Source organism: Pteropus medius, unplaced genomic scaffold (assembly GCF_902729225.1).
Source record: "Pteropus medius unplaced genomic scaffold, Ma_sr-lr_union100, whole genome shotgun sequence".
Taxonomy (NCBI): Eukaryota; Metazoa; Chordata; class Mammalia; order Chiroptera; family Pteropodidae; genus Pteropus; species Pteropus medius.
The window spans coordinates 4,841,707-4,849,358 of record NW_024350924.1 but is presented as its reverse complement, the minus strand read 5'-3'; the positions used below and the strand labels follow the sequence as shown (position 1 = coordinate 4,849,358).

The following is a 7,652-nucleotide window of genomic DNA, read 5'->3' as shown; positions in this document are numbered from 1 at the left end:
ATGAAGGCACTTCCCCCACTCTGAGCAGAGCCCAGGCCTTTCCACTCCTGGCCCTTCCCCCTCCACCTTTCCGCACCTCAGTGTCCATCAAACTGCTGGAGCCTTTTGTTGGGGGAGGGGGGATCCCACATTTGCCGATCCACCTGACCCTCGGAAAAATGGAACAGGAACAGTCGGTTTTAGCCTCGATTATGTCATCCCAGTAAGCGGTTACAGCCCAACTCATTTATAGCTGGTTGCTTCAGTTGGCAACTCTGACACCTGACAGCTCGGCTCTCTCTTTACTAGCTCAGCTGAGCTGCTGATAGGGTAGTATTTTTTCTTGGAATGTAAGTTCCATGAGGCAGGGACTTTGAGTATCTGAAGATTCTATCTCTGGTATGCAGTCGAGTGTGGTATGCTGTGTTTGCGATAACGAGTGGACCTAGAGGGTATCATGCTAAGTAAAATGAGTCAGAGAAAGAAATACCATATGATTTCACTTGTATGTGGAATCTGGAAAACAAAATAAACAAAACAGAAACAGACTCACAGATACAGAGGACAAACTGGTGGTTGCCAGATGGGTAGGGAATTGAGGGGGGGCCTGGGTAAAAAAGGTGACCCTTTAAGTACAAATTGGCAATTACAAAATAGTCACAGGAATGTGAAGTACAGCATGGGGAATATAGTCAATAATGTTATAATAACTATGGATGGTGCCAGGTGGGCACGAGACTTATCAGGGGATCACTTTGTAAGTTATATAAATAGCTAATCGCTATGCTGTAGACCTGAAACTAATATAATGATGAATGTCAACTGTAATTGAAAAAACAAAATTGTAAAGGGTGTAGAATGCTGAATGTGCAAAATAATGAATGAATGAGTGAAGACTCAAGAGCTGGATTTTTCAGGGGGTGTCGGAAACCAGCCGACCAAGTCAAACCAGGTCCCTGAATGGGGGAGCGGGGACTGAGAAAAAAGAGAAGACAGACAGGGTGCAGGAGGGAGAACAGATCTCACAACTGTGTCTCCGAGTTTATTTCTTAGGCTCCTTTTTATACATAATCTGTTCCTTTGTGTATCCCAAGATAACATAGTTAAAGTAACATCCTGAAGATCAAGGTACAATGGACACTCCCTTTGACACTCCCTTTATCTATACTTAATCTTCTTCTTCCTGCAATTCCACAGAACCAGCCTTTTCCCTTTTTTATGCAAGCAGGCCTCCCGAGATAATCCATGCACTCCTTTGAATTTTGGGAGCTTTAGCTCCCTACGAGGGGGCGGGGTGGAGGTGGCGCACATTCTGCCCTGCTCGGTGCCCTCGTGTGTATTCAGCAAAGACTGGTATCGTTTAAACATCGACCGACTACTTCGGATTGACTTTTCTCCCCACCACCCAGCACTTGCTCACCTTCCCCCACCCACAGTTCTATCAGCCAAGAAGGAAAGAGAACATTCAGCAAGCACCGAGGCCATTCGGGTCCGGATGACTGATCACTCTCCTGCAAGAACTCAGTACTTGGTGACATGGCAGATAGTCTCTGGTGGGTGAATGACCAGTGTCTGTCAGGCTCCGAGGCTCCATTCCGCAACGAGACACTGACAAGACCACACCACTAAAAGTTCACCAGAGTGATGCCACCCAAGTTGGCCTCCTGGCCCACGGGCCTGGTGACACCTCCACCTCACCATCGACCTCTTTGTGATTCTGAACTGATCACGGAAGTGTTTGTACAAACACTGCCAGTCTGGGTTGGCAAACCCCGGTCCAACTGTGGGAGGTACTGATGTGGTACCCGGATAGCTAGGCTCTCTCTCAGCAGCTTCCCTGCCCCACGCATCCCATCTGGGTCTGCCCCAGCCTTGGGGACAGTTGCCAGGAACTTGAGCTGCTTGTGCTTCTCAGGAATGGGCAGACACCTTGGGAACCACTTGAGGAATTTTGAACAAAAGTGACTTGATCTGGATGGTTAGGTGCTTATGGGATGGCTGGATGGGGAGGGGAGTTGGGGAGGCTGAGCCTCTGAAAGCTCTGCTCCCTCAGCCTGGGCAGGAAGGGAAGGTGGGCATCTAGAGGTTGTCACTGGCACTACTGACACTGGACACGCTGACATGGCTGTGACCCAGGGGACAGCAGGGCCTCCACTGCTGCGGCCAGGGACGGGGTCGCACGCTGGACACTGGGGCAGGAAGACGCACGGCTGCCTGACCGTTTGCAGCCGGAAGACAGCCTCGGCTCCTCCCACCTTCCAAATCCACTAAGCCTGGGTCACGACACGCACGGCCACACTCGCAGGAGTCGGTTTGGGAGATGCAGCTTGAGCTTTCTGCCTCGGGCGGGAACGGCCCCTGGGGGCAGGTGGGCCCCGTGAGGACGAACCCGTTTGTGCCCAGAGAGCGCCCCCACCGCTCCGGGCACACGGCACGCGCTCAGCCAAGGGCCCCCGCGAACATCACAGTGGCTGCCGCTCCGTGCCTGCCGTGGGCCGGCACCGGGCTAGGCCCTGGGAGCTAGGACAGCGGGCGACGGGGCCCTCCCCTGGAGAAGTGATGGGACTCCAGGGGAGCATAAAGAGGACGCCCACAGGAAAGCGGTCAGTGTAGAAGTGCATTCTACAAGCCTGTGGAGCTCAGAGGGCAGAGGGGGACCCCTAGGCCAGTCTTGGGGCGGCGAAAACCCACCTGGCAGGGCAGGGTGGAGACGACGAACTCCGGGTAGGCAGCCTGGGGTGGTGCCCGCCCACGGCCTCCCTGCCTCTGGACAGAGTTCTAGAAAGCCCCTTCCCTGCCATCAATTTTATAGCCTGTGTGTAATTCAATTATTCGATGTTTATAAGCACTTACAGTGTACCAGAAACCAGGGAGGCTTCTCCCACAGTTACATCTAAGGGAGAAATTTTTGGCGGGATCACTGCAGAAGCTCTCCAGCTGGATCAGAAGATGACGGGCGAAGAGAGAGATGGGAAAATCTGTGGACGATTTCTCTGCGCTCTGGCCATTTCTCTTCCCCAGAGCCGAAGGGTCATGCAGCCATGGGCAAGCCCCTGTCACACAGGGTCAGAGACTCGGGAGATGCCTGGCTCTGTACTCCCACCCTCGCTGCCACCCCCAACACACACACAAACCACCCCCCGCAGGCAGCCCTGACATGCATAGCATGAATTCCTCAGAGCCTGAAAGCGGGCTGTGTCTCTAGCTGCCACAGGGACTTCGCACTGATCTTCAAGGTTGGACCACACAAGAAACCTGGAGAGAGGGGCTAGCCTGTGGGCAGACTAGGGAGGGGCTACTTTCCCCACGGGAAAGCCGCCTCCTACCCATCTTCCCGCCATTCCAGCCTTTCCCGGCTGGATGAGGCAGTGTGGGGCGCCCTCGTGTGGGCAAGACCAGCCCTGCAGCCTCGCCAGGCGGCACCCCTTAAAAGCTCACTACAGCATCATTCCTTTCCTCCCCCGGCCCCCCTCCCATTACCGAAGCCACTTCTTTTTGAAAGTGGAAGGAAACAATACAAACTCCCAAGCAAACCACAGCATTCTGATCTCCAACATCATTAGCAGAGCATTAATTAATTGCTTACCCACAGAAAAGTTAATTACCATGGAAATTTTTAAAAGACAAAGGAAACATGAGTTTAAACTTTAATTACAGCCCCTACATGTGGGAATGGATACGAGCTGGTTTCTCTCAGATCTAACTGTTGGCCACTAAAGCGAGCGCCGCTGATCCCTGGGCAGTCTCCTGCTCCCCTCACCTGCCCGCTCAGAGGAGGCAAAGAAGAGGGGAGGAGCTTGGACGCAGCAGACACTCCACCCAGGACTCTGGTCGCCACCCCTCGGGGAGCTGCTCCAGTGCAGGGGTTCAGAAACACAGGACAGGGTCCACTGCCCCAAATCGATCTTTCTTGTTTGGCTCACTGCTGCCTAAAATGTCACCGCAGGAATAGTGGTGGATACTGTGACACGATGCAGCCCGGACCCCGCCTCCAGGAAAGCAGGACACAATCCCTGGCCGCTGGGATTGCTACCAGCAGACAGCCTCAGCCGCCGGCTCCTTCCGGATTGCCCTGACTCACACTGCCCCTCCCCGCTAGCCGGCACCCGGTGCCGATCAACTTGGGGGGAGGCACTCACACCTCACTTTGAGTCAGCTCTGAGCTCATTTCAGCTCCTGTGCTCCCAGCAGGGTCCGCCCCGCTATCGCTCATTGTAGTGCAGCTCACCTTCCCGTGGCCAAGCCTGCCGTTGTCCCCTTTCTTCCGCGGGTGATAATCCCAAGAGAACTCCCTGACACATGTCCTGCACGCTCAACTCCATCTCAGAGTTTGCTTCTTGGGCATCCTAACTTGTGACAGGGATTTAAATTAAAGTGTTTAAAACGTACATTTTATAGAATCATCAAATTAAAGGAGCCTCAGAAGGACTCTAACCCGGCTTCCCACCCCACCCCTGCCCCCCAGCCCCCACCCCCCCACACCCACAGCAACGTGTTTGGCATCTGACAGATAATGGGGCGCCAGCTTGCACACTGACCGTGACACAGCTCGTCATCTCACAGAGCAGAGATTTTCAGTGCCTGGACAGCTCAGGCAGGCTTTTCTCATGCTGATCAGCTCCTGCCAGGCAGAGTCACAGATGGTGAATCTAAGAGGGTGTCAGTCCTATGCCAGGCTGCGAGGGACACAGGATGGTGCAGACCGTGTCCCAGCCCTCAGGAAAGACCAGGTCCAGAACAAGAATGTGGGCAGGGCTCTGGCTCCCATCCCCTTCCACAGTCCCGAGGACACACATTTGACTCACATCTCAAGTTCTGCATGGCGCCATGGACAATGGAGCAGACACACTGTAGGACAGTCAGCCGAAAGCCTGGACACTTCGCCTCATATCAGACATTTGTAGGTCCACAAGCTGGGATCAGTTAAGCTGAGGTTGTGTCATCTCCTGCCTGTATGGCAGGAAAGGCCACTGGTCTGCTAAAGAATTAGCCAGTACCCAGGAACTCCCTGGACGCCGCCCCTTTGACCAAAGGGGCTCTAGGGCCATGCTGTTGGTCTGACCTGGGTGCAGCTAGATGGCGCTGTCCCCTCGTGTCTGCACCTGTGGTAGCCTAACCAGCTCACAGGGCACCTGGCTCCCACCCACGTGACTGCGTAAGTGAAGAAGGGTCCACACCTGGTTCCTGGACCCCAGAGCTGGGTTTTCACCGAGGCCACAGTCACAGCCCATTGGAGACACTGCTTTGGCATAGCTAAGCTGTGTGATCTTAGACAACTCCCTTCTCCTCTCTGGGACTCGAACTGTATCTTCTCTGTAGGATAAATGTGTAGGCATCACTCTCTGAGTTCCCTTCTGGCCATGACATTCTCTGGTTCTAAGCCCCATATAACAGATAAGAAAATTGAGGCTCAGCTTTTGGGAGGGGCATGAATGGGAGAAAGGCCTCTTCCAGTTGCCCCACGGGACCCGCCTCCTGCCTCCCCCGCTCCCTCAGCTCAACCCAGGAGCACAAGGGGGAAGAACCCCTGCCCTTTCTGCATCTCAGAGACTCGTTTAAAGAAGAATCCAGGCTTTTGGCTCCTTTTCTGGCCTGGACTCAGAAGCAGGAAGCTTATCAGTATTTAATGAAGCCAGGACCAACCTCATCATCAAAGGCACTTGTGTTAATAAGCACCTTTCAATCCGTACAGGGAGCCAATACTCAGAATAAAAAGGGGAAAAGCCATCATCTTGAAATGTCTGGGCTCCTACCTGGGCTGGGCCCCAGGAAGTCATGATGGGTAATTACGGGCTGTCGTCCTAGCACAGCACACGGCCCAGTCAGGTGTAGGTGATGAGGAGGAGCATGTGACCCCTGCAAGGCTGGGAGGTTGAGGTCATGAGAAGGAGCAACTTCCTGGTTTTAGTTCCCTTCTGTCCTGCGCCCTCGGAGAGTCCACGCCCCACTCCTCCGTTTCACAGAAGGGTGGAAAGGGTACCCCTCTCTTCCGGTCTCCCTCTGGTGACCCCTGCTGGCAGACCCTACCCAGGGCGCTAACCAGTGGAGCAGAAACGTGGTTTTCAGTTCCTGCCCCGGCATCTCACAGCAGAGTGTGGGAGGACGGGTTTGAAGCTGAGACAGTGGCGTGCACACCGCGGGGCTTGCCAGCCGCCTAAGGTCAGTCTAGGTAGGGCTTCCTCCCATCCGAGAGGTGGCTGAGTAAAGCAAAGATGAGGGGAAGCAGGCATCAGCTGAGGAAGACTCCATACTGGAAAAGCAGATCCATCTATTAGCACTGAGATCAGAATGGAGCTGCTGGGAAGTGGCAGTGTAAGAGACTCGTGGGGAAGGCACTCGAGTGACCTGAGCTGATGGAAGGGTGGGAAGAGAGGCAGGAGCGAGGGGAGGTCAGCGATCCCCGGGCACAGGGATGAGAAAATGCTGAGGCTTTCGGCTGGGATTCAGAGAGCGGAGCTCAGAGAGCTAATTCCATCTCTGAAGCCTCCTCTCCCCACATCCCTATTGGGTGGGCAGGGAGGAGACAAGGAAGCCTTAGCAGAACTAAGAAACTCTGTCCTTCCTTTCAAGTCCCTGTGGATTAGGTTCTTAATGGACTTCACCTGGGTGCAGGGTGGGAAACTTCAGGGATCTGTGGGGATTCTGGTGATGGGGGAGCTTAGGCAATTCAGTTGTCTGTCTGGGGGGCTCCCCACACCAATAATTCTTTACCTCTAATTTAATGTCCTAAAAATTAACAAAAGATGTGGGAAGCACAGCTGTCCGGACCGACTCACTTCTGTCAGCTCACCCTTCAGATTCTTGCCATGCTCACCACCTGCCAATCAGGACCGCAGCTCCTGAGCAAACGTGATTTATAGACCTGTCAACCATCTCGGGATCGACAGGGTATCTGAACTCCACCTTCTCAAATCTCCAGCTATCCCGTTTCCTGTAGAGGTCCTGATGGCTTGGGAATTTGAGTCCCACTCCCAACCTATCTGGTCATACAGGTTCCCCCACTCCCCCCTGTTCCCCATACAGACTGCATGCATTTTAAATGCTTACAGTCAAGGACTGGGGAAGACATCCGATAATGCTCTGATCTGGTTTCCCATGACCAGATGAGCCTCTAGTCATTCAGTGTAGCTAGTGCCAGGCTAAGGACAAGAGTCCTGGACCTCAAGTGAGGACCCTAGCCACTCCCTGGGTAAGCGCATGGCTCCCCACCTTGGGTCAGCCCCCTTGGTGTGCTTTCCTGGAACTCTCAGCCTACATCCTACATCTGATGTGTGCAATGAAACATCACAGAACCTAATCTCACCACTGATTTGGATGAAAGCCCTGGTGACTATTTAAACCGAAATGCATTAATAGCTCTGAATATTTCATGCCAGGTACATTAGAACAACCGGCATTATTTATTGAAAGCTGATCACCCATCATGGGTATTAATACATTTTGCTTCACGATGTCAGCCAAAGGGAAATTAGCTTCAAGGAACAAGGTGGGAGGCTTTTGGTCTCCTAGGTACTTTTGCCTCAGGAAATCAATCTTAACAGGGATGGAAGGAGTGGCTTAGTGGTGTTACCCGGCCTCACTCTAGCTTCTGCAGAAACCGGAAGGCTCATCAGGAGGGCCTTCGAACTGCCATGTGAGCTGGAGGCCCAGTGACACATCGCAGACACACCGGG

The 7,652-nt window shown here is 53.6% G+C and overlaps 1 long non-coding RNA gene across 1 annotated transcript; it reads right to left on the bottom strand.

Annotated features, from left to right (window-relative positions):
* Nucleotides 1-4,477: 4,477 nt before the first annotated feature.
* On the bottom strand, nt 4,478-5,927 carry LOC120584957 (uncharacterized). Its single transcript, XR_005648178.1, has 3 exons — nt 5,733-5,927; nt 4,785-5,292; nt 4,478-4,600 (listed from the first exon to the last, which is right to left on the bottom strand). It is a non-coding gene; the product is annotated as an uncharacterized LOC120584957 (long non-coding RNA).
* Nucleotides 5,928-7,652: the final 1,725 nt, after the last annotated feature.